The sequence below is a fragment of the Crocuta crocuta genome, unplaced genomic scaffold (genome assembly GCF_008692635.1).
Source record: "Crocuta crocuta isolate KB4526 unplaced genomic scaffold, BGI_CrCroc_1.0 scaffold20, whole genome shotgun sequence".
NCBI lineage: Eukaryota > Metazoa > Chordata > Mammalia > Carnivora > Hyaenidae > Crocuta > Crocuta crocuta.
This window is the reverse complement of record NW_027527932.1, coordinates 3,746,936-3,773,763: the sequence shown is the minus strand read 5'-3', so window position 1 is coordinate 3,773,763 and position 26,828 is coordinate 3,746,936. Positions and strand designations below refer to the sequence as shown.

The 26,828-nt window shown below is 42.6% G+C and overlaps 1 long non-coding RNA gene across 2 annotated transcripts in view; it reads right to left on the bottom strand.

Moving 5' to 3' along the window:
* Nucleotides 1–12,944: 12,944 nt before the first annotated feature.
* The window catches only part of LOC144221369 (uncharacterized), a 47,224-nt gene continuing 33,340 nt past the window's right edge, over nucleotides 12,945–26,828 (bottom strand). The window contains exon 4 of one of the 2 annotated variants that reach the window (XR_013332050.1): nucleotides 12,945–13,102. This is a non-coding gene — a long non-coding RNA (uncharacterized LOC144221369). The remainder of the gene's footprint in view (nucleotides 13,103–26,828) is intronic. The other variant, XR_013332049.1, reaches the window with a different exon arrangement.

Genomic DNA, 26,828 nt, shown 5'->3' with positions numbered 1-26,828 from the left:
GCTTCCTGTAAAGAAAGTCAAGCAGGAAAAGAAAGAGACTTTTAGCAGGTAATAGAAAGTGGAGGCAGAGGGAGTCAATCTATATAAAAGTCTGATTGTCTTCTTTGACTCCAGGACCAGGGGCTAGATGGGCTTTTCTTCATTGTTCCCTGAACTTTGCTGAAAGGGTAGAAGGTATAATAAAGTCCCATGGATGTGGATAGGACAAGGGCTTTTGGAGCAGAATGACTAAAAACCTGGGAAAGAGGGGCACCTGGATGGCTCAGTCGGTTAAGCGTCCGACTTCAGCTCAGGTCATGATCTTGCAGTTTGTGGGTTTGAGCCCCACGTCAGGCTCTGTGCTGACAGCCAGCTCCAATAGCTTTGGAGCTATTTCTCCAAAGAAGATATATAAATGACCAACAAGCACATGAAAATGGCTCAACATCATTCAACATTAGCAAAATGGAAATCTAAACCACAGTGAGATACTCCCTCACAATCATCGGGAAGGCTGCTATCAAAAACCAGAAAATAATAAGTGTTAGTAAGGATAAGGAGAAATATCGACTCATAGAGACTTTTCCCTTGACTAAGCATTAGTCAGACTTTTCCAAATCTTCAACTAGACCCTGACCTTTGAGCTTCTGAATTTGTCTTTGCGTTGCCCAGTTTTAGCAAGAATCCTGTTCAGTCAGTTTTGCTAGAATCCCTCATCCTTGGTATCTGATCACCTCAATACCTGGTCAAGTTTCTTCTCATCCTCAATGATTTGTCTTTCCCCCACCCCCACACCGTGACATCTGCTCACCAGCCCTGATTTTAGCAAGACTCTTGCCAAGTCAATTTAGCCAGAATCTCCCTTCTCCCGATGATTCCTCCTAGTAATCTTCAATTCACTGACCGCGACCCTGCTTCTTGGCTGTCTATACCCATTTGTTCATGCTGTATTGGGAACTGAGCCCAATTCTATACTGAGGTCTCTTTTCACTATTGCACTTGTTCCCAAATAAAACTTGTTGGTACCACTTTAACCACTATCAGACTCTGGTTTTCTTTGACAGAACCCTTGTGCACACTGTTGGTATGAATGTAAAATGGTGCAGCCATTGTGGAAAACATATGGCAGTTCCTCAAGAAATGAAAAATAGAATTATCATATGATCCTGGAATCTCACTTCTGGAATTGACCAGTTCCAAAGGAACCAGAGACAGGGTCTCAAAGAGATATTTGCAGATCCAGGCTCATATCAGGTTATTCACACGAGTCCAAAGGTGGATGTAACCCAAGAGCCCACTGATGGATGAATGCATAAACAAAAAGTGGTGTATACATACAGTGGAATACTAGTTGGCCTCACACAGTAAAGTATTTCTGACACAGGCTACAATATGAGTAAACCTTGAAGATATTATGCTAAGGGAAATAAGCCAGTTACAAAGACAAATACTACATGATTCCACTTATTGAAGTACCTAGGGTAATCAAATTCATAGAGGTAGAAAGCAGAATGATGACTGCCAGGGGCTTGGGGACATAGGGTAATAGAAGTCGTTGTTTAATGGGTGTAAAGTTTTAGTTTTGCCAGGTGAAAGTGTTCTGGAGATAGGTTGTACAACAATGTGAATATACTTAACACTACTGAACTGTACACATAAAATTGGTTAAGACGGTAAGTTTTATGTTATGTGTATTTTAGCACAATGAAAAATTTTACAAAAAGAAACATCTTAATCTTTTTGTGTTCCTGGGTTATTTCAAAAAGCCCCCCCTCCTTCCTCCACATGACTGCGGTAAGCTAAGGGATGACACCCTTGTTTACCAATGGTGAGGCCAGACATGGATCTTCTAAATTTCCATTCTCTGACCCATAATTGATTAGCTAAGTGTTTGTCCCCACTCATCAATCTGGACGAAATACCTGCTAACTTGACAAAACTGTAGCCAGGCTTCTCCCTTCTCCACAGGTCCCTGACCCTGACCCACCCTTGAACTTAAACAACCATTGGAAATGGGGAGCAGTGCCGCCTTAATGAGCCTTGCCCAAAATTGACGGACCACAAAGATATTTCCTGCTCAGCTCTCCAATCACGCCACCTTCCCTGCATCCAAGTCTTTCTAGCCTTGTTCATTCCCTTTCCTGCTTTATAATAAGAAAATCCCTTTCCTGCTTTAGCTTTGAGAAGCTTATGGATCCTAAGGTTGGAATGCTCTTTCTGTTACGATACTTCCCCACCTTCCTCCCCATACCTAAATCTGGATTTGTTTTTATGTGACACTCTTGAAGTATGAGAATAACATTCGTCCTATTTAACATATGAAGTACAGTGAAAAGATGTTTGATATATGAATTGTTTCTACACTATAGGTAATACACATATAACTGGAATATGTGAGTCTGTTTAGTATATATGGAGACATATTTAAGTGTGCCTGCTAAACTTCATTATAATGTTGTCTAGGGCATTATATTTTTTCTTTATAAATCTGTTCCTTGGAAAACTGTTGTTACTCTGTTTTATTGGCTGTCAGGAAACACTTTTAAACACTTTTGGCATTTAGTTCAAGAAAACATTAAAGTACAGACACTTAAGCACTTGTCTAAAGAATTAAGTTAGGCTTAGCTGCTTTGATTTCCTATATGAGATTTTATCTCTGTCCATTCTTACGGTGCCACGCATGTCAGAAGTGTTCTAATTTTAAATTCACAGTGTTTTCAGATTATTTCCTTTGGATTATTAAATTGCGGTTTTATGTCAGGAGTCCACATATGGGTATTATGATAAGTCATTAACCTTGTTAATTACCAGAACCAAAGTTCTTACCAAGACATTACCACAAACCTACCTCCAGAAAGATATTAACATAGCAGCAGACTTTTCAAGTCAAATCCAAACATTTTCTTTTCTTGATGTAAAGATTGGCTCGTTCAGGATTTTTCCTTTCTCTCGCCTTTTTTCAAACACCTTCCCACTTTTAAGTGGTAGGTTTTAAGGAAGGGATGATTCTCTGGTATCAAAATTAGAAATGCTGTGTCCTATATGGTCTTGTATTTTTTATACTAAATTTTTCATACATTCACTACTCTATTATTGAGTCCTCTGTGGCAGATAGTGAAGATTGTGAGATGGCTTATGTAGGAATATCCTTTTCATTAGCACTTCATCGATTTCTTCCGTTTACTCCCTCGAGTCCTATCTCAGCCACGATGTGACACTTCTGTAATCATCCACTCCCATTGCCCGTGTATTTGGCTAACTTGCCCTGTTTATGAATTTTTAGGAGATTTTATGCTCTTATGTCAGGTGCACATGAATCTCAGGGATGCTTGGCATCTTTTATGCTTTCCATCGTCTTTTGTTCCTAGGCCACAAATCACCTAAACTCATTAATGTGTTGAGTGCACTATATGCAGAAGAAGTTGATAGTACTCTCCGGAAAACCAACAAAAACCTTTGCTGTGAACTTGGAACTTTTTGGTCTAAACAGAACTAGGGACCTTTGACAGTATCAGATCTAATGCTTTCACTCCACAGCAGAGGAAATTAGACCAAGAGAAATTCAACACTTTCCTGGCATTCCGTATGTGATTTAGGGACAGAGCAAGGCCCTAGACCTCTCGGTCACAGCCACAGGCCCACATGATTGCATTGCTTCAGGTTTGAGCCAGATAAAAGTCAGGTACCTTCCATATAAATTAGATCATTAATCTTTCCACTTTGCACATGTGACAGAAGGGAAATATTGAAATTTAGTCCAAAATAATTAAGTATTTGGACTCTTCTGATAGTCACAGACTCTGAGACTGTTACAGGTTGGTATCATTCAGGCAGGTGGTACCTAAGTCCAAATAGATGTGGTTTTGAAGAGCTTTTACCCAAGCTAGATCTTTGTATTTTCTACTAAATGTTTTCTTTTTTCATGGCTTGGACCATCTCGAGTTCCTTAACTGAAAGCGAGTCCTATTGGCTCTCATCACTTTAGTGGCTCTGTGATGTCAGGCAGACAGGATGCACTGGGGAGACACATTTTGGGTGGCCAAATTACTCAGAGCCAGCTTTCAAAATTATGAAGCACAGCTATCATGAATTGTAGCACCGCAAACTCGCACTTACACACACATGCTTTGAATTAAGTACCCGAGTTAAACAACTGCATGCGGCAAATCAATTTTTCTTTTCGTAACAAAAGCTGAGGAGAGCCTGGGTGACTTAGTTAGTTAAGGGTCCAACTTTGGCTCAGATCATGATCTCACGGTTCATGAGTTCAAGCCCTGCACTGGGCTCTGCACTGACCGTGAGGACCCTGCTTGAGCCCTCTCTCTTCCCCCTCCCCTGCACTCTTGCTTTCTCTCTCTCTCTCTCAAATAAATAAATAAATACATAAGCAAGCTTTTAAAATAAAAGCTGCAGACTCAAAGAAGAAGCTGGGAAAGGCGTGGCCTTGGAAAGCAGGAGGGCACGGGGGGACCGTGCACTTATCTCTTCAGCTCCAGGCTTCGATGGCGAATAGGAGCACCTGAGCCTCTCATGGTCTTGGTCGCCTCTTCTGGAAAATAAAACCAAAGCAGGGACTGCTCCTTAGGATATTTCCAACAAGAAGTTCTATGAAATTAGATCTCCAAATTAAGCGGTCAGCTGTCAGAATTATCATCTTAACGAAGCCCCCGCCCCCAGGTTTGTCCGTGGCCTTAAAAAAAGTGTAGGAACCATGTATTCATGTTTCCAAACGATCTCTTTCCTTTAAATCTGCTGACTGTCCAGTGAAAAAATTCCAAGCAATGTCATACTTAGGTAGGAGTTACCTTAAATATCCCAGAGTTCAGGAGGCTTATTTCAGGCCATCGCTGGGGTTCATGAAATCCGTCTGTTTGTTCATTTCTCCACGAACCCCTTTCTGTTCTTGCGTCTAACTCAGTGTGTTGTGATAAATAATGCAGTGCCTTCCCAACAGTTGCCTTAGCCATACGAGGGGTACATTTTAAAAAGAGAACAAGCAGACACAGAAATGGAAATTAACCCCAGGCCTGCCAGCCTCCGTCAGGAATAATGGCGTCACATAATTCCAGGGTTAAATGAGAAGTAGGTGCCTTTTTACTGAGTTCGGCTCTTTGTCCTTGCTTTAGTGTGTCATTGTAGCAACTGTCATGTAAGGTTAATGACAGCCCCTCATTACCCTTGTCAAATATGTAATAATGTGGCCCAACAACGGGTCTGAATGGCTGCGGCTCGTCAGACCCCTATGTTTTGCCTAGCAGATGGTCACTGTGTTTGGAGGGGCCCTCGCTCAGATCCATCACACTGATATCCTGAACACGTGTGTGTGCGGGAAGCATTTTCCCCTGATGGGACAGTGTGTGGCTAGAATACTAATCGAGCACAGCAAGACGACTGAAGATTTCGCCCTCCCTCCTCCCCGAAGCCCCTGTTAGTTTCCTGCTGGGCTCCGGGGGGACAGAGGGAAGATGGGACCTTTCTTGCCTCTCTCCTTTATTATTTCCGGCGACACACAACACTTTTCAGCTGTGATATGCGCCCGTTTTCAAACCCTTTATTTGGATCACTTAGGATGCAGCACCCATGAAATTTAGACACATTCTATTCTCGGAGACATGGAAACAAAGCGGGAAAAAGCCTCAGCGAGGAAAGTGGCAGTGGGCAGGGCCTCCTGGGAAAGAGCCTCAGACCAGGTGGCAGGAAACTAGGATTCGAGCCTGTGACCTTGTGCAAAGTCACTGCTCCTTCCTCTGCTTACTCGTCCAGGAAGGTGGTGTGGCTGCGGGAGGTGAGAGACGTACATGAGGTCAGACACAAGAAGGACCCTCTGACCAGCCCTGGGCTTGTCCAATCGGCTCATATTTCTCTCCCTCAGTGTTGCTTGCCTGCTTGCTTTCTTTCTTTCTCTTTCTTTCTTTCTTTCTTTCTTTCTTTCTTTCTTTCTTTCTTTCTTTCTTTCTTTCTTTCTTTCTTTCTTTCTTTCTTTCTTTCCTTCCTTCCTTCCTTCCTTCCTTCCTTCCTTCCTTCCTTCTTCCAGTTCTTTCTTTTTCACAATGTCACTTCCTTTTGTGGAAATGACCAGTGGCTCCCAGTTGCTTGAAAAATCAACTTAACCTCTAAAAAACATTAGTGGGATTAATTACTAGGCAAATCACTCTTTATCCATTACTACTCTGTTCCCATAATCTTGGGGGCCACATATACCTCTTCAGGCACAGATCTCTCTACTTTTTTCTATACATAATTTTTTTTGGTCTTCAAGTCTTTGCTCATGCCTTCACTCCCACATGAAATTCTCTGATGCTCCTTCTAATCAGTTCTTGTTCTTGAACATTATGACTGGAAGATCTCTGCATAGCTTTGATAACCCCTGCTTCTCTAAATATTCCTAATACATAAGGAATTTCTCTTGATGTACATTCAAAATAACAGACTTTTAGAACCACTACAGAACTTAGAAATTATTCCATGCCACCATTTTCAAGTCTGCATTGGTCAAAACCGAGTTCAAAGAGCCTCTATGGTGGCAAGACCAGCACCCAGGTCTTTTTTGATTCTGGGTTTTGTCTTTTTTCCACCCTAGCAGATAGCCCACTCTCTTCACTTTACTATGTAAGAGTTTGTCGTCATTTGTTCTCTCCCATGATGGAGCACAAATTCCTTGGGGGCAGAGGCAGCACCTCCTCCCTTTGAGACGCCGCACGGGTCTGTGGGCACCAGGATGTATGGCTGGAGGTTGTGCTGTTGATGCCAATCTGTTTTGCAATTTCCAGGACATTTATCACTTTGCCAAATATCAGTTGGCACCAATTTCCTGGGACTAACCAACAAGCGACATCTTCTTACTCTTCTTTTGCATGGTCCATCCCTGAGGCCAGAGAGTCATTGTGAAGACAGCGTCATCAGCAAAAGGTTGTGTTAGTCTCACAGGGCGGAGAAACCTGTAGCTCAGCACAGGAAGGCATTGACCACAGGGCGTTCCATTGCGGGTAAACAACACCCAGCTCCACATAAGCCCTCCGATGACCTGAGAAACGATGCTGACGCACACCTGAGGGAATTGCACCCAGCCTTTCCAGGATGGAAAAGGAAATAAATGCCCAGGTCTTTCCAACTCAGGCTTTTCAGAGGAAGATATGATTTCACTTGGTTTTAGATCTGGTATTTGCTGATCTAAATCTCTCTTCCCCTCCCCGCCCCCCAAATATATGGAAATTTTAGCATAACTGTAGAATAACTCTGCTTCTGAAATTAGATCTAGATGACCAGAGAATACTTCTGTTCTCTTTGATCCTAGATACTTCTTCCTCCCTCAAAAGTGTTTCTCACAGTATGTCAGTTAGTTCCATCCTTGCTCAAAAATCATGCAGTACATGGGGCACCTTGGTGGCTCTCTGTTGGTTGGGGATCCGACTTCGGCTCAGGTCATGATCTCATGGTTTGTGGATATGAGCCCAGCATCGGGTTCTGTGCTGATAGTCCAGAATCCTGCTTTGGATTCTGTGTCTCCCTCTCTCTCTGTCCCTCCCCTGTCTGTGCTCTGTCTTGCTCGCTCTCAAAAATCAATCAATCAATCAATAAAATAAAAACCCCATGCAGTACATGTGTATGACCTCTATACTATACTATACTATAACTTCTTTATGCCATAGTGTAACGTCCCCTGAGTAGCCCTGAAGATACACTCTGTAACTGTTATTTGGTAATCGTTCCTTACTCTCCCAACGAACATTTAGTAAACGCCCAACATTGCAAGTATTATTCTAAACATAGAAAGAAATAAGACAACATCCTTGCTCTATAACCAGTCACTGTTTAGTGGGGAAAGGTGTAGTATAAACAGATAAACCTTGTCATTTGAGGGTATTCTCTGTCTGCCCCAGCCTTCTCCCATCCCATTGTTCATCTCTGCTCTTATCCCCAAGTCTTACCAGCTGCCCCGGGGAGTTCTTGTCTGCACTCAGCACCTTCCCTGTATTCCCAAACCCCTCTCTGAAAGCTGTTTCCACCCCTGAGTCCTTCTTTGGCACCAAACTGGTCCATAAAGGCACTGATTTCTTAGGAAGTGTTCATTGCTCATTTTCTCAAATCACGATAACTTAACTGCCGAGGTTTGGATCTGAGTCCTTCTCGGTCCTCATTGCCAATTCTGGTTATTATTTATGCTCCACCTTATAAAAAATCCAACTCCATCCTACTCCTCTGAACCTTATACCATCTGGCAAAACCACCTGTCTCTCCTCGTTGTGCAGCTTGCCAATAATCTCCTGGTAACCAACTCCTTGTTTGTCACACGTTCTGGATCACACAGACAGCCACAGACATGACCTCTCTATTCCTTCGTCATTTGTCTTTTGTAACTCTTTCCTACTTTCCGTCTCAGCCAGCTTCTCCCAGGGTCACATTCTGGCTGTTGCCATATCAGGAATCACATGGCATTTAAAATCACAAAACAAAATGGCCCATTTCCCCCATCAACCTCCTCCTAATTCTCCTGTTGAAGTCTACCCTGGTAGCATCGTTCCACGGATATCTACCACCTATTTTCCCCCCGTCGTCTCCCAGCTCCATCTGCATCCTTATCCAGTGAGGACTCAGTGGTAAATCATTGTAATCACTTCCTTGCAAAAGCCCTCAACTGCCTTGCCCTTGTTTTCATCCACCATATTTTCCATCCACAATATTTCTTGGCAAAATCCCAAACCGGGATAAATCCAACCATCTGTCTCCCCCGTGGCTACATCTGAGCAGTTGATTGTCACTGGTGAAAATTATAAACTGGGAACACAGGTTTTCCTTCAAATGTATCAGTACCATTTCAAATGAGCACTTAACATGGCCCAGAAATCTACATTAGTCTAGTAAGCTTGCCCTAAAAGGCCACTCCTACCTCTTCCTCTCCCTCCAATCCTGTTTCCTGCTCCTTTCCCTGAATATTTCTTGCCCAATAAGAAACATTCCTGCTTCCTGCTTCCCATCTGGACCCCTCCAATTCACTTTTTGTACAGCATTCAGAGTGAGGTTTAAAAGATGCAAAATGGATTCCATTTGTCCCTACTGAAACCACTAAGCTGATGCCCCGTTGTACAGGAACAGAGCGCCACCTCTCCAATGTGGTCTGGCGCCCGTGAACACGTCCGGCTGTTTCTCGCTTCTCAACCTGTCTCTGGCCAGGTCCACTGCTGCTGGTAGCTCCTTGATCGCATCAACCTTTTCCCCCTGCTTCATCTGGCTCACCCACCCTCCTTTTGGGGTCGGGCCAGATCCCCCTTTTGCAGAGGGTGTCCTCTGCGTCTTCCATTCCAGACCGTGTCCCTCTTGGCTTCTCTTATAGCGTGCTCTCCTTTCTTGTTCCTTAGAGTATCATCAGAACTTATGACTCATAATCTACATTTACGCATGTGATTCTTTGCTTAATTTTTGTGTCTTCCACCTGACTCCATGAAAAGAGAAATCCTGCCCGTTTTGTTCATCACTGTCTACTCAACACATAATAGATTTATTGCCTTGTGGCAGAAGTGTGATAAATATTTGTTGACTGAATGAAAGATGGTAAGAATGGATTGCTGTTCAAAGCGGGCTTGCCTGATAAATTGGGGGAGGGTTTCATCGCGGAATTATCAGCTGCAGGAGAACTTTGAAGTTGTTCAGGGGAACGCTGAGGGAGAAGGAAATGGTATCTCAGGTAGAGCCAACATCACTGGGTAGCAGCTGTGGAAACCCTAGCATGTCAGTAGAGGTGTTTCCTCACTGTGGTACGAATGTGCGGGCATGTGGGCAAAGGGTGAGTGGTTTTGGTAGGCAGAATAGTGCCCCCTCCCCCCCAAAAGGTTCATCTTCTAATCCCTGGAACATTTGGATGGACATGCTAGTTTATGTAAGGAAGAATTAAGGTTGCAGATTTAAGAATTAAGGTTGCCAGTCAGATGAGAAACAGAAATCATCTTGGACTTTCTGGGTGACTCTAATGTAATCTCAAAGGTCTCTGAATGTGGAAGAAGGAGGCAGAAGGGGCAGTGTCAGAGTGATGCGGTGTGAGATAGACTCGGCCACTGTCTCTTGCTGAGATGATGCAAGGGGGCCATGAGCCGAGGAATGCAGGCAGCTTCTAGAAGCTGGAAAAGGCAAGAAGAGAGATCCTCCCCTAGAGCCCCCAGAAAAGATTGCAGCTCTGCCGACACCTTGGTTTCATTCCGGGAAGACCCACTGTGTACTCCTGACCTCCAGAAAGAATGGCCGCCTCATGAGTCTGTGCTGTTTTACGTCGCCGTGTACAGTGGCAGTGAGGACTGACAGGGAAATGGGGTTATGGATGGGAAGTGAAACGAGAGTGAAGAGCTCTGTCACAAAGCTTAGCCGGCTGGCCTCCATTCTTCAGCAAGTGGGGGAAAGGCAGGTATTTTAAAGTATGGAAGCAGCACGTCCGATTTGTGTTGTAGGATCAGCCCTCTGCATCAGTGCGGAGGAAGGACACATTGGAGGCATACTGACACAGAGGGCCCACTGTGGGGACTTCCGAGATACTCCACGTGAGTGTTCAGAAAAGTGTCCAAGAAGGCCCTTCAGGTATTTGGGGTTGCGCGTTATTTAGCATTTAAGTTTTCATAAATTTATGTATTGTTTCCTAACCTAGCATAAAAGTTTGTGAAATACCACGGCTTTGAAACACACTGGTTTGTGCCTTCTTGAATTCCTACTAGTAGCTGCTCAATTTATTGATCTCGTAGTGAATTGTGCCCAGGCCAATGTCTTCATCTCCCTGGGTCTATGCCAATTTCTTAGAATAAGAAAGGCGTAAGGACTACCAACGGTCACCGTTCTTCAACTGACTGGCGCCATCTTCCAGGACCACAATTTTCTGGTCTGTAAAACAGGCATTAAAGCAATTTCTGCTCTCCAACTTTCAAAAATGAATAGGATAAACTTGAAAACAACATTGATTATTGGGAGAGGCAGCCCTCGTTCTGAGGCTCGAAATTCAAAGCAGAATCCTCAAAACACATTGATCATGCAACATCTGCCTATCTAACTCGGGCTCCACTGAAATCACGGGGACCTTAATTTTCGCCTGCTTTTGAAGAGCGTGTGACAGAGGATTATAAAAAGCTGTGGTGGTTTAGTTTGTAACTGCCTTCCTTTTCCCTTGTCTAAACTACTTTAAAAAAATAGGACAGCTGTGGAATGAGCCAGCTCAGCAATCTGTTTCTTGCCTAGCATCTTGCCTCACTCTCTGTGTGTTCCTTTGGGAAGGAATCCTGGGGAATAGATGGCAGGAAATCACAGGCAAATTCTAGAACTTCTTAGGGGGAGGGAACAGGCAGGGAAAGCACAACATAAACTATAAAATGCAATAGTGGAGCCAGCTACTCCCCTGGGGCTGATTGGAGGAAGCTGGCCTTCCTCCTTGGGGACCGAGGCATTTGAAATTAATTGTTTCCATTTTATACAAATAGTTCATCTGAAATGAAAGGAATAAAATACGTTAATGCAACCACAGACCTCCTTATAATGTGAATATACATCCATCTGCATATATACCAGAGAAATAAAGCAATATTAGGGTTTTGATGAAATGATCAGGTGTCTGTATGCCAGTCGTCTTCCAGGAGGCCGCCCTGTCCCTTGTGAGGGAACGGGATGAGCTTGTGCTGGCCCAGCCCCCAAGTCCTGCAGTATTTATTACGTGCTCTACAGGGTAGCATTTGGGCGCACCCTGCCCTCAAGTGACAGACGAGCCTGTAAACTGACGGTCTCCTGTCTGCCGTTGGTGACTCTTCTCCAGAAGGGAATGAATCCCTGGTGCTTCTTGGCCATCGTAGAGGGACTTAGCTTTTTTTTTTTTTTTTCTAGGAGAGAGAGAGAGAGAGACAGCGTGAGCAGGGGAGGGTCAGAGAGAGAGGGAGTCACGGACTGAAACAGGCTCCAGGCTCCGAGCTGGCAGTCAGCACAGAGCCCGACGCGGGGCCCGAACCCACGAACCGCGAGATCATGACCTGAGCGAAAGTCGGACGCTTAACCGACTAAGCCACCCAGGCGCCCCGAGGGACTTAGCTTTTAAAATGCAGGCCTGTGTGCATGTGTGTGTGACTCACGGCCCCGCCCCCGAATTGGCCCCGAGAACAGTGTACCTCTTTCTGCTTGTGGCTCTCTCCATTGGAGCCTGTCACTCCCTCACCTTCGCATGCTGCTTCCTTCTTGCCCTCTCCACAGATCTGGTGTCGAGGCCCTTCGTTCCGCCCCCCTGTTTTGGGGACACGAGCTGTGCCTCTGTGTCTCTGTGCCACGACTTACCTTGACCCTCAACCCGGCATTGGCCCTGACTTATCTCTTCATCACTTGAGAAACCTGCTCATTCTTCAAGTCCCCACTGAGATGCCATCTCTCCCGGGGAGCCAGAGACCAGTTTTAATGCCTCATTTTCACGGATCCAGACTAAATTATTACTATCTCTGAGCCTCTATACTTCTTCACTTACACTTGTATTTTTAGCTTCTATTCCACACGCTGACTTGTGTAATTTGTGTTTGTGTCCATCTTTCCCACTAGAACCTGAGAGTTCCCTGGGGCTTAGAGTTCTATTGACTTTATTTTTGCCAACTCCGTAGAGGCTAACATGTTGCCAGTCACACAGCCAGCGTTCAACAGATATATTGGGTGAAGGGAACGCAAGTCAATTCCTGGCTTGCCAGGTCAACCCTCTCCTCTCCTTCAACCATCTCTCTCTGGAATGGGCTATCAAAGGGGACGAAAGGCAGCTGCCTTGTAAGATACCAGTATACAGAAGGCACCCAGATAGGCAATAAGGTGGGACTCACCCGAAGCCCCGAGGTAAGGGGCTGCCTGGACATTGATTTCTCAGTTTTCCAAATGCTGTTTGAAGAAAGGACAAGGCAGAAGTCAATTCTCATAAGACAGAACACAGCGTTTACCCAAAGCAGAAGCTAAGAGGTATTGCTTCAGGTGTCCTTCATCACTGATGTTGTAGCAGCTTTTGAATTTACAAATTGATGTCAAGTTCGTTTCCACTCTCAATTCGGAGGCGTTCGTTTTTATGCGCTCTATACTATCTGGAGAGCAGGAAGCATTATGTCAAAGTCATGTGCGTGTGTTCATTTTTGTCTTCCTCCTAAGGAGAGAAGCACTTACCAATTTGGGGACGAGGGTTAAAAAGAGCAAGATAATAACAACAAGCAACAATTGCATAGCAATTTGCAGCCTGCAAGCCCTTCAATCTGCTATTTCTTTTAACCCTCAAGACAATCTTGTGAGGCTGGTATTATTGCCCCCACTTTGCAGAGGAGGAAACTCAGGCTAATGATGTTTAAGTGACTTGTCTAAGGTTATATAAAAGCACCAAGACTGACAGAATGCTATTTATTCAGAGTAACATAGAGTGAATTGAGCTCCAGGATGATTATACTGGAATTTTTTTTTTCTATAATAATATGCAACCCTTACTGACTGCTTACAATGGAGCAGACACTGTTCTAAGTGCTTTACATGTATTAACTCATTTAATCCTCAAACCACGGCATGAGGTAGGAACGATTATTATTACCCTCATTTTACAGATGGGGAAACTGAATTCCGGAGAGGTTAATTATCCCGGTCTTGCTCACATAACTGATAAATGACAGAGTGAAGATTTAAACTGAGGCAATCTGGCTCCCAGGTCCATATTCATAACCACTATAGTTGACTGCCTCTTGGGGAATGTGGTGCCAATATGAGGCAGTGACTCTAATGAATAGTAATGGAATGCTTTCATCCTTAAATAAATGTTTAATGTTTTTAATTTAAGACTTTCAAAATCAACAAAAACGTTTTAGAGACAGAATCCACCACCTCTTGGATCTCATCCCCTCCTCTCCCTTCTCTGTACACCCACTGCCCAGAACAGTGCCCGGTACAAATAAGAGTCCAAGAAAATATCTGTCGAACGAACGAAAATAATGCCTCCAGTGTTCGATGCCGTAAGTGTTCAACTGCCAGTAGCTGAGGAAAATAATCCTACTGACCAGCTGGAACACTGGACCATGAATTTATTTCAAACTCCTCCTCTGTCCTCAATCTGAGACACTCTTTTCTTTAGCTATTCCCATTCACCTTTCTGCTCTCAGCTCAGATGTCATTTGCTTTGCAAAGTCTTTCTTAGTCCCCACCCCTCTCCCCAGTTCCACCCCCAAGCCTGGAGTACGAGCTCTTCGCAGGGCGCAGAACGTCCACGTCGTCCCCTTCTATGGTATTTGCAGTACTGACGTCAGTTTCCTGTCTAAGATCTCATGGTACCCACCCCCCCCAACACACACACACTGTAATTTCCATGGAGGCGAGGATGGTGTGTTTCATTCATGCTGTTTCTCTGGGGAGCTGAATTGTAAATGTTCAAATTGCAGATATTTGTTGGAGGAATAAATGAGTGAGTGAATCAACGTCAGCAGCAGTCACCCAGACATGTTCATTGATGAATAGGAATGTGGAAACAAATGGCATTGCCTTACTAGACAGCCAGTTATTAAAGTCTCCTCAACACGGTTACCCTCACGCTTAAGGACTGTCATCCGCAGCAGAGTCCCAACACATTTTCTTCGTTCATTTAGGAGGGCTCTTGGAGTGGCTGCTGTGGTTTCTGATTCTTGCTTGTTAGCTCTTTTGGTTTTTTGCTCGTTTGTTTGTTTTTTGGGTTATTTTTTTTTGCAGGACCTTGACCTGCTCTGCCCTGGATCTGGTTTTGAGGTCGGGTATTTCTGGTACTGCCACGGATTTTGCTTTTTTCCTTTGCAGAAAAAGGAAAGTATAAAAATTAAAAGTGATCACACAAACATTTTCTCTTCTTGGTCAAAACTTCCAAATTAACTCCCATCATGAATTGTTTAGTTCGTATTTCTAAGAGATTTGTTTGTCGGACGGAGGGTCAGGAGCATAGAAAGGAGGATGGGAGAGGCCATGTTTCTCTGGGACATTTACCAGAAGTACATCAAACTAGGGAACATTCAGTAGATATTTGATCTTGAAAGATCCCAACTTTAGACGGTATTAACATTTCACCCATACTAGTATCTTATTATTTATTTGCTTTGGTTTATGTGTATTTGATGTTTGGCTTCTGAACGCTGAGTTTGAGAATGTACATGTACCTGGACTGACAAAATTACTTTTCTTGAAGCCATCAACACTGTGTTCCATTTCACTACATCATAGGCCTTAAGATTTTTGTCCAAGTGGTTCATTTCTGAAGAGTCTTTTTCTTTCTTTCTTTCTTTTTTTAAATGAAAGCCAAACTTGTAATGCTGGAAAAATTGCAGTTTTCAGTCCCTGTTTAAATCCAATGCTGCTCTCTACTTCAGATCTTAGGTTGATCTCCAAACAGATAAAATTCACATCTGCTTATTTTCACAGAACTGCAATTTCTAACATTAAGCAATAATTCAGTAAAGAGTCTGTAGAAGTTTCTTGTTCTCAGTTATAGAATTAGTTGTGCTTGTGATTGTTTCTAATGGAATGTAATTTATAATTTTCCAACTATGTAGTTTTTAGAAATCTATCCGAATCACATAGTCTCAGTGGAGTTTATTTTAAAGAAAGAATTCCTTGTGTCTTTAAGGTATCAGCCATAATAGAATTTTATAGTTTTCTTTGTTTAGTCAAAAATAACTTTAGAGTGTAGTGTGATGCCCAAATGAGAAACGTGAAACAGTTGTACTTAGGATCTTTCTCCAACCTTACGTTTTCTGAATTGGCTTTGACTTTCTGATTTTGTAAGAATACCCTTATTTTCTTTTTAATTCTAAAGGGTTTTAGGAGAGGAAGGAGAGGTGGACTGCTAATCATTCCTCCATATTTGTTCTTTTCTTTCTGTTTAGCAATAGGATCCCCTGAGTTTTTGTCGGCTGCCTTCTATGAAGACTACACTTACACAGAGCTCTTGACAGGTGTGGTTAAATGACTGTGTTGGCCCATAATCGATAAGCAGAGTGTCATATACGACTTCCATAACGTGTCTTGTCATTAAGGGTCAAACTTTTTTTATACTTTCTTGCTTCTTCCAGGTTAGAATGTAGAAAGCTGGCTGGACATTGAATAGCCCTTTCATACAACGAGGTGAAGTCACACGATGAAGATAAACAGCAAAGCAATAAGGTAGAAGGGGAATCCACCTACCAGCCTTGAACTACCCTCCGCAGGGCTTTAGTTGCCTCAGATAGAACTACACCTTTGTCTTGGGGAAGCCCTGGTACGTGCCATCTCCAGTCATTGGTTAGACTTCATCTTCAACTATACAAAGAGTGAGACTGGATTTGATGAGACTCTCACGGTTCAGAGTTGTTCCAAGTTGGGTTGTGAAATGGTTTGTCCATGCGGAAGTTTTGGAGATGGATTCATGGGTGGCTGGGGTCTGTCCCCTGGGACCTGTGTGAAGTCTGTGGATCCTGTGCATCATTTCAGAAGTCATTCCAGGTTGCCGGGTGCCCTCCCAGGGCATCGTGTACCCTGGCAGCCCGAGTGGGCCACTACTGCCGACATGGCCCTCTTGGCAAGGGTTGGAGCTTGTTTCGAGGGAGGAGTCACTCCAGATTTCTAGCCCTCAGCATGTGATATGCATAGTTTGAGCTTAAATAGGTCTCCATTTGACCCAAAAGCAAAAATAAACCTTCCCTCAAATCCTGATAATTACCTGAGAACATCTAAGTGTTCTTAAACGCTTAAGCATATTATTAAAATTCAGTGGAGATTTGAAGATGATTCTGATGGCTAGACTTTTAGAAGAGGATTTAAAAATTGTTTAGAAAGGAAGCTTATTAACATGGTCAAACAAGTTTATGACAGTTTTGTAAGGGACTTCGGTTCTCTTTTTGATGGGAATATTTTGTACTACCCCTTTAAATCCAAAAGATTATTTCATGTTGTTTTATCTTTCCATATATTTTTATCTTTTTTAAAAAATATAATTTACTGTCAAGTTAGCTAACATACAGAGTGTGCAGTGGGCTCTTGGCTTCGGGAGTAGGTTCCCATGATTCATCATTTACATACAACGCCCAGTGCTCATCCCGGCAAGTGCCCTACTTTTTTATCTTAAAGGATAGAGTGAGACAAATAAGCAAAATTATGTCTCAAATATTAGTGGACTATGGCCATTGTGTGTCATGTCAGACTATAAAACTTATGGTTGCATAAAAAAGTGAAAGGGTAACAAACTTCTGTCTCTTGAACTTATACGAGTAAGTTTTTCATATACAGATAAGGTTCTTAACGTTCTAGCTAAATAATCTTCTTGGTTACTGAGAATGTCTCAATTTTTGATAATGCAATTTAACATGTGAAAATAGTATTATTGATTTCAGGTATAAATGAGTATTTTACATATGATGATACTTTTGGTGCCTGCCTCAGAGTAAATCTACCGTTTCTGGTAATTTTGGGGTTGTGATTGGAAAGAAGAGTTGGGAGTTTAAGGAGTGGTTATCTCTGGCAGTCACCTTTATCAAGTCAAAGATCTCTTCTTTAGAGTATTAGGAATAAATCAATAGACATAGCTGTAGAGGGACTTAGTAAAATGGCCCCCTTTCCACACCATGGAGCATCTAGAGACATTTAAAAATTACTAATCATTATATAAATATGATAATTATAACACACAATTAAACATTTTGTAGATGTATACCTCTGGTTTTCCTTAATGTGTCCGACTCCTTAAGGCTATAGCACCACAGCCATTATTGGCAATATTAAATTGTGTTCTGATTGCCCTCTTGGTCAATTTACCTAGAGTTAGAGAGTTGGGGGTGAGAATGAGCTTACACAAATTAATTTAATTCCGAACAACATTTTTTTAATGTTGCACTGTTTGTTAGAAAAAGCATGGGCACAAGCATCATTATTGAATTCCCTTTCAATCTTAAAATGAAGGCTCACAGTCTCGATAAGAACGCTATTTGCAGAGGCTCAGAGAGCACCTGGGTTTCTTTTTCTCCCTCGGACGGTAGTTCTCTCCTGAATTACTTGAATACTTGGGTTAATCCAAAGAATTTGTGTGAATCATGTAGGTTCTTTTCTCATTCTTTATTTAGATCCAGCCAACGTCAAATGCTAAAGATTGTTTGTCTAAAAAAAGCAGTTCTGCGTCTTGTGTTTTACGAGGTAGATACCCACATGGTCATCTATCCAATTTTAAAATTAGTTGTGCAAGTATCTGAATGTCTTCTAGGAGAAACGGCACTCATGAGGGATGGGTGTGGCTATGGAAGCCCATAGGAAGCACACTAAAGGCAAAATTGTGGATGGCGTCTCTGTATTGCCTACACATCCCATTACTACAATTTTCAGTTCGGTTTTCGCATCTTGTTCTTTATTTTCTCTAAAGTCCGATTGAGAGAGATAAATCGTGACAAAACTGAGATGTAAGTCATCTAGACAAAAGAAAGTGTGTTTTTACTTAAAGACTTCTTGGTAAAAACAAAATTTCATGGTCTCTCTCATGCTTCATAGCACACACTTCATGCTTCCGAGCAGACTCTTGGATCCAAATTTTGGGAAAAACGTCGTTCCTCTCGTACAGGACGCGGGTTTCTTTTTGGCAGTCGCAAACATCACCTCTCCCTTGCCTTTCCTATCTTTTGCTACAATGTGGGAGGTGTAACAAATGAATGCCATGGAACTCAAGTCACACTAAGAAATATTCAAGTATTTCTGTCTTTCAGTCTGCCTGTTTGTCCATCTCTCAGTCTCTCCATATGGCTTTTGTGGGTTGTGCTCAAATCCTCAGCCTTTAGACTTCTCTTGGGGGGTGGGTGGATATTAACTTTGGGAAATCTGGGATCACATCTTTCCAACACGGAGACCCAAGGGAAAGAGGTGCTGGAGGGAGTTTATGAGTCTGCTGCTGTGGGGTGTGGGAGGAAGTGCTGCGATTTGCAGCCAACCAGGACGCGAGTGAGGGAGGATCTGTTCTCCAATGGAAGGTAATGAGGTGCTATTTCCAGTTGAGGAAGGGAATGCTGGAGAGACAAAAATAACGGGTGTCTACTCGGGGCAGGAAACTAGAAATACCTAGTACATTATATTTTTGTGCCCCTATCTGCATGTCTGTACCTATGTCTGTAACTACATATTTATAAATATGTCTGTATCCATGTCTGTGAATGCCAATATCTGCATCTATGTATTTCTGTGGATGTCAATATCCTTGCCTGTGTCTACAATTTCTGACTATGTCTTTATCTGTATCTTTGCCAATGTGTATAGGAGTTATTTGTTCTATAGCACTTTACACTATGTTTCTATTAAGGGTGATCAGTTAATTGTATGAATGTAACCACTGGATAAACATTTATTGAACACCAATAGTATACCCAGTTCTAGGAATATGAAAAATCAAGTCAAAATGATCCTTGTCCTTTATGTCTTATTCTTCTCCCAGCTGTTAGAATATATGCTGCCTCTAAGTTGGTGAGATATTTTTACAACATTTTGCACATAGTATGCACATATTATTTATTTGCTTTTTTTTTAATATGACATTGGCAGGAGGAAAACACCTGGAAGAAGATATATTACACTTTGTATAATTTGAAGTGTCTTTGTATTGAAGGCATAAAATTTCTTACCTGAAGTCTTTTCAATATCCTTAAAGATGGTGTGTTTAGCCATTGGTTTTCTTTTCATTATCGAGGAAGGTGATATTCCTCTAGAAAACATTGTTGATTTTGCCTGCTAAGATGCAGATTATACAACTAATTTTTAGAGCCTGAGTCTGGTAAATAAGCTCAAGATTAATGTAGAAAAATATGATGAGGTAATAAAGATGTTTATGTAATGAGCAGCTGTTTTATTGTATTTGGCAACGTGTTCTGAAATTTTTTTATTCCAGAGAATGCAATACAGTTTAATTTAAAATGTGATATAGAATAGTTCGAATCTCTGGTCTAAAAGATGATTTATAAAGATGAGATGAAAAACGTATCCATTAGTAAGAGCAGTTTGATAGTAGACCACATATTTACTTTTATTAATTTTCACTTTTTCATCTTCAAATGAATTAACCATCTTGATGGTTTGCTCTAGGGGTTACTGTGTGAAATTATAAGTCAAAATGATTATGGTGCAAGTGAAAAACAGAGTTTATGGCCTCTTCAAGCACTTAAACTAGTTTCTGAAATAGGCCTGTATGAATTCTACTTCTGAAGTGTTTCTTCATATCATGGTACCTCATACATTATAAATTCTGTACTGCAATTGTACTATAAAAATGAGACTCAGGATTTATTCACTTCCAACCACTCTCGGTAGCAAGCGAATGAAATATTCTTTAAACTATCTTGAGAATAAAATAAAGAAAGGGATCATTAATTGAGTCATATAACCAATCCAGCACAGGCTGGGGTAGATCTAGCCTCTGCGTAAATAAAACAAGAGCCAGAAGGAGCTTCTGACCTCAGCCTGTCTACCTACGTGGTCTGCTCTGCTCTTTCATCTCTCAGTGCCTTTACTTAGCTTTTATGCACAATGCTCATGGTATCCAATTTCAGGCTTCTCTTTGGGGCGGGGGGCACAGATATTAACATGGGAAAACCTGGGAATCAGATCTTTCCAAGTCTCAGACCCAAGAGGAAGAGGTGCCTGTCGAGAGTTTGTGAGTCCGCCCTGTGCCTGGGTGTGGGAGAAGGTGAGGAGATTTGCAGCCCAACCAGGACATGTGATGGAAGAAGGTCAGTTCTGTGATGGAAGGTACCGAGGTGCTATTTCCAGAGGGAGAAAAGGGGTGCCGCAGAGACAGAAATTAAAGATGTCTAGTTCCGGAAAGTATTTTGGGCATTTTTTGCAGTTTAGAGACTCATGTGAATGACTGAGGGCCCCAGAAATTAGTATGGAAACTTACTTTATGGATCTGTAAATGCAAAGCGGTGTGAATATGAGCAGAATATCTCCTGGCCTCAGATAAATCTGAACTGGAATCCCAGCTTTACCTCTACTGCTCTGTAGACTGTGTTATGGGCTGAATCATGTCACTTCAATTGATATATTGAAGCCTAACCTCCAGAATCATACAATGTGACCTTATTTGAAGATAGGGGCTTTATGGTGGTAATCCAGTTAAACTGAGTTCATAGGGGTGGACCCTAGCCCACGGTGACTGGTGTCCTCATAAAAAGGGGAAATTTGGATATAAAGACACACAGAAAAGGAAGATGATATAAAGACACACAGGGACAGATGGCTGTCTCGAAGCCGAGGACAGAGGCCGGGAACAGATCCTGTCGTTTCAGCCCTTAGAAGGAATCATATCTGCCGACACCTTGATTTCAGACTCTTAGTCTTCCGAACTCTGAGACAATGCGTTTCTGTTGTTCCAGCCGCCCAGCCTGTGATACCTTGTGACGGCGGCCTGAGGAAACCAAATACTTTACTTTAATTTGTAGAGTCACTCAGTAAAGATGAGCACCTGTTTATTCTCCTCTTCCTTCTCCGTTTCCACCCATTGACCTATAATCTGAAAAACTGCTGACAAATTTTGTGGCCTTTCACTTTTTTCAAAAGTCAGATAGGTTTTTATAAGATCAGGCTGGCTGACTACAGATCCATGTAAGAGTTTAAATAACCCATTGGGAAGGAGGAGGGTTAAAACGGCTGATTAAAAGAATAACAGCTATTATTATAGATTAACATATTATTTTTTAAATGTTTATTCATTTTGGGGGAGGGACAGAAGGAGGAGACAGAGGATCTGAAGCGAGCTCTGCATTAATGGCAGAGAGCTTGATGCTGGCTCGAACCCATGAACCATGCAATCATGACCTGAGTCCAAGTTGGTCACTTAACCACTGAGCCACCCAGGTGCCCCAACACCCTAGGTTTTAACCGAAGCTTTATTAAGTAGGGAGACATAGTATCTTCAGAGTATAACTGCTAAGGAGGTAGGTTCTAGACTTAGACTACCCGTCTTTTAGATCTCAACGCTAGCATTCACTAAGTAATCCCGTGTGATGTATCTCAGTTTCATCTTCTGTAAAACGGGAAGATAATAGCTGAATTTGAGCCCAGTGAGTTCCTAAATACAGTGTTCCAAACAGTGCATAAACCCTAGGTAGCTTTCACTGAAGGCTGGCTTTTGTTATTCATTTGCCTCTCTTACTCTCCAGGCTGTGAAGGAAGGACTGTCGTGAATGTTCCAGGGTGGGAACGGGTAGGTCATCCTACCTCAGAACGTCCACCGTATAGATACATTTCTAAATAGCATCACTGCTGCACTTCGGAAATTAGCATTTTAAAGGGCTCTCCTACGTACAGAATGAGGCAGAACATTCGCGGGGCTCTCATTGTCTCCCAAGGCATAGAAACACAACGATCTATTTCTCTCCTGGCTAAAACTTCTATACAAGCATCTCAGGAATTAATGGTAGGATTAGCCGAGAAGCACAGTCAAATCATCTTCTCGCTGCCTCATTTATCCACGAACACAGCTCTGACTGTAATTTGGGTCCTTTATCTTTAATGCCCGGGCAGCGGTAGAATGAATGCCCTTTGTACAGGCTACACACCTGGGAAATGCTTCCATACGCTCCCTAATGAAAGCAACGCATAGAACAAAAGGCAGGCGATGGGGTCTTCACCGAGACACCAGCAAAGCGCCGGCTGTGCTTGTGGTGATAATGGAGAGAGGGCCGCTCGCACCTGAACATACCTTTTAGCAACCTGGTCTAACACACGCATTTCTCACTCTAAACCTTCGCTTGATCAGTGGGACAATACTTTCACGGCAACCTCGCAGGAAGACAGACTAACTGAGCGATATAATTGCCTGTGAAGTAATCTATAGCTTAGGTATTGGCTCAAGTCAGGCTAAAAGTGGTTTACCATCCTTGGGAAAGTGTTCCGGCATAATGGCGATTTGTGTGGTCTGTTTGCAAAAATCCGAAAATTATTCTTGTGTTGGAACTGCAAATGAGTGGCAGATAAGATGTATTCACTTGCAAGATTTTTGACGTATCCCAAACCTGTATAGAATGCTATGTGTTGTGTCGATGGCTGCTAATACACCAAAGAAATCAACGTATTTGGTGTAGGTCTGCATTTCAGATTTATTTAAATTTTTATTTTTAGTGTGTCTTAGACCCAGTCTTTTTCCTCTCGCCCAAAATAGGTCTGTGGATCAAGCAAATTTGAATAGTAGCTTAAAGAAAAGATCTCACACAAGCAAGCATGTTGTTTTCCCCTAAAGTCACTGGTATAGAGCTACCTATAATAAAATACATATTTCTTACATATGAATTCTGATGCTGCATGGGGTCTGCTCTGAAATCTAACTCCACAGGAAGAACAAACGATCGAGGCCAAGAAATCAGTCCCAGGTATGGCAGGAAAAGGGGGAAGATTTCTATCATTATGCAATTTGTTCACTCAATTCTCTGTAATATTGTATATATTTACATATTATATAAAATTATGAATCGCAAATCACTCTTTAAAATGAGGCTTCTACCTTAAATGTGGCATTTCTTTAGGCTTCTCACTCGTCACTTGTTTTCTTAAAATTTTCATTTTCACTTAGACATGTATTTTTCATTTACACGTGAATGTTTCGCAGTTTCTATCTTGAGCTTCCCCTCTGCATCTCCAACTGCTTCTTAAACAATCCACGCACAGCACATCCAGCAAAATCAATACCATTTTAGCTCCTCCTCTGAGCCAAGCACTCTGCTAGGCTCTGCTCGGATACAATGAGGAATTAGGCACGACTCCTGTCTCCGTGAAGCCCTAATAACCACATATAAATAGCTTCAATAAAGCCTATTGGAATCAACAACGAATGAGTTTAACTAAGCATTCTCAGATTTGGGAGAGAGAGAACTTGACGTTTACCAGGGGGATTTGGGAAATGCTAGGGGACAGACACGATGGAATGGGGTCAGACTTTGACAGATACAGGAAAGATGGGGAGGAGCTTTAACCTAAGAACAAGGCTAAAAACCCTGCCCCATCCGGGGAACAGCGAGAAAGACAAGAGCTGCAGCTGCTGTGGAGACTTGGAGGTTCAGGCAGGGAGGGAGGGGACTGGGGGGGGGGGCGTGAGAGGAGTAGCATCAGGTGAAGTGCAAAAGGCAGGTGGGGCTCACTCTGCCCTGGGTGGCCTTTGAGTGACGGGGGAAGAGGTTGGGCTTCATTTGGAATGCAATGGAAAGGCATGGAAGGCTAATAGGGGTGTGTGTGTTAGGAAGCATCTGAGGACAGAGGAGAAAATGGATTTGAGGCGGATTATAGGCAGAGAGAGTGGACAACAGGTCACTCTAGAGAAGGGGAGAGTGGAGTGTAAAGCGTACACTAGCACTTCCTAGCTGTATGAACGGGGGCAGACCCTTATTCTCTCTGAGTGTCGTCCTGCAGTCTGTAACTGGGCCCTAGAAAATGGCTGTTAGTTTTCAGTAAGAATGCATGGAGAGTAGTCCTCATGGTGGCTGGCACATACTTAACAAGCATTCCAAAATAGGAGCTAAAAATTTTGTTGTTGTCGGCGTATCTACGGCTTTTGATAGGTTCAATTCAGTACAGGAAATATTTATTCATATAGTCATGTATTCAATCAATAAGTTATTCAGCACCTACTTTGGATACAATCATGAACAAAAAGTTTCTGACTTATATTCCAGCGGAGAGGGTCAAACAACACATAGGTGAATGAATAAATAAATATTCTGTGGGTCATGGGAGGTACTATCGACTCTATATCCTGGTTTGCCTGGAAATCTCTGGTTTATGTACCACCTGTTGTAGTCATTAATGGTGCCTCCTTTCAAACCAAATAAAACTCATAGATGCAGAGTATACAGGCTCTTTGTCAGAGGGAAGGGGGGTAGGGGTAGGTGTAAAATGTGTGAAAGTGATCAAGAGATGCAAAATTCCATTTATACAATAAATGAGTCATGTGGATGTTACGTGCAGCATGGTGACTATAGTTAATCATACAGTATTGCATGTTTGAAAGTTGCTAAGAAGGTAGATCTTGAAAGTTCGCATCATAAGAAAAACATGTTTCATAAGGCTTATTGTGGTAAGCATTTCACAGTGTATACATATACCAAATCGTTATATCATATACCCAAAACTAATATAATATGTCAATTATACTTCAATTAAAAGTTTTAAGGAGTACCACTTTTCAGTTACATAAATGACTCTTTGGCTGGTAAATTATATGGTCATTCCAGATAGAATAAATGACTAAGCAGAGCAAGGAGGAGAGGAAATGCCAGCAGTGGTCCAGGGGAGAGGGAGGAGGTAACCATTTTATCATGGTTAGTCAGGGAGGGTCTCACTACTACGTTGTCCTTTCAGCAGGGATCCAAAGGGAAGAAGGCACCTTGTATATATCTAAGAAACGAAATTACCAGACAGAGGCAAAGACTCTGAGGTAAGTATGCTTGGCATGATCGAGGCCAGGAAGGAGGCAGAAAAGTCTAGAGATGAGTGAATGTGAAGATAAGAGATGAGGTCAGAGAGGCCCAATCACCAATGGCTTTGGCTTTCATCTGAATGAATTGGAAGTCAATGAAAAATTTGACTGGAAGAGTCACGTGAACTAGCAACATTTTAAGGACCACTGTGCTGCGTAGGATGGCAAGCAGAGAGGAGGAAACAGAGAGCTCAGTTGGGCCAGTGTTGCAATAATTGAGGGAAGAGATGATGAGATGATGGTGGGTGGAAGATGGGTGGTAGCAGTGGAAAGGGTTAAGTATGCACATATTTTGAGAATATTACTGTAGAATTTGCCAGGGGTTGGATGCGGTGGAGAAGAGAGAGGACATAAAAAAGACTCCATGATCCTGGGCTTGAGCAACTGGGAGAATGGAGTTACCATTGAAAGAGATGGTGAAGAGGTGGGAGGGCAAAATTCGGTGACGAGGAGGGAAATTGGGAGTTTGGTTTTATTAGATCTCTTTCTATTAGAGATCCAAGTGGAGGTGGAGGATATGCGGTTGGATTACTTGAGTTGAGAGTTCAGAAGTCCAGTTGGAAATGTAAATTTGGGCGTCTTCAAAACCTAAGTGGTATTTGAAGACACAGGGCTGGATGAGGGCAGCTCTGGGAGTAAGTACGGCCAGAGAGGAGAAGCCAGCCAAGAACTGAGTCTGAGTATATCCGCCTCGGAGCCTGGGATGAAAAGGAACCAGTAAGAAGGAGGGCTAAGACAGTGGTGTTTCAGTGGCCAAGTGACGGATAGACTTCAAGAAACGGATGGGGCAGGCAAGGGACAACATGGAGCTCACTCCCAAGATTGGTTTTGGTGTCACGAAGGGAGTACCAAATAGATGCTAAATACTGCAGGCATTCTGATGTAATCCCCCAGAGCATTTCACTCCCACTTCCCACTCTCCTTCCCTAACCGTTCACCTAGAATTCGTAATCAGTGCGCACTGGGCAGGGTCTTCCGGGCAGGCATAATTTTAGACACCAGGAAGATAAGGGCTTATTTTCTTCTCAAAACTCCAAGAACAAACTCCCTACACTCCCTGGCAGGCATTTCTGTGTTTGATCAACCTGAAGTTGAGCCCGTTTTCCTTTACGTTTAACTGGACTCTTTCTTTAGGCCCATTTTGTCCTGTTGGGCCCTCTGTCAATACGGAGAGCAATCAATCATCATCACTTTCACAAGAATGCCCCTTGTGTACTTGAGACTAGTAATCAGATCACCTCTTAACCTGCTCTTCTTTACGATGAACAACGCTGCTGCCTTTCATCTTTACTTCAAGGCCCTACTTTTACCCTCTTCACGTGTATGAAGGTAGCATATTAAGTAAGTACAGGCTTCTCTAGGCCTTCCTGCCCCTAGACCTGCAGACATATTTTTTTTTCTGATA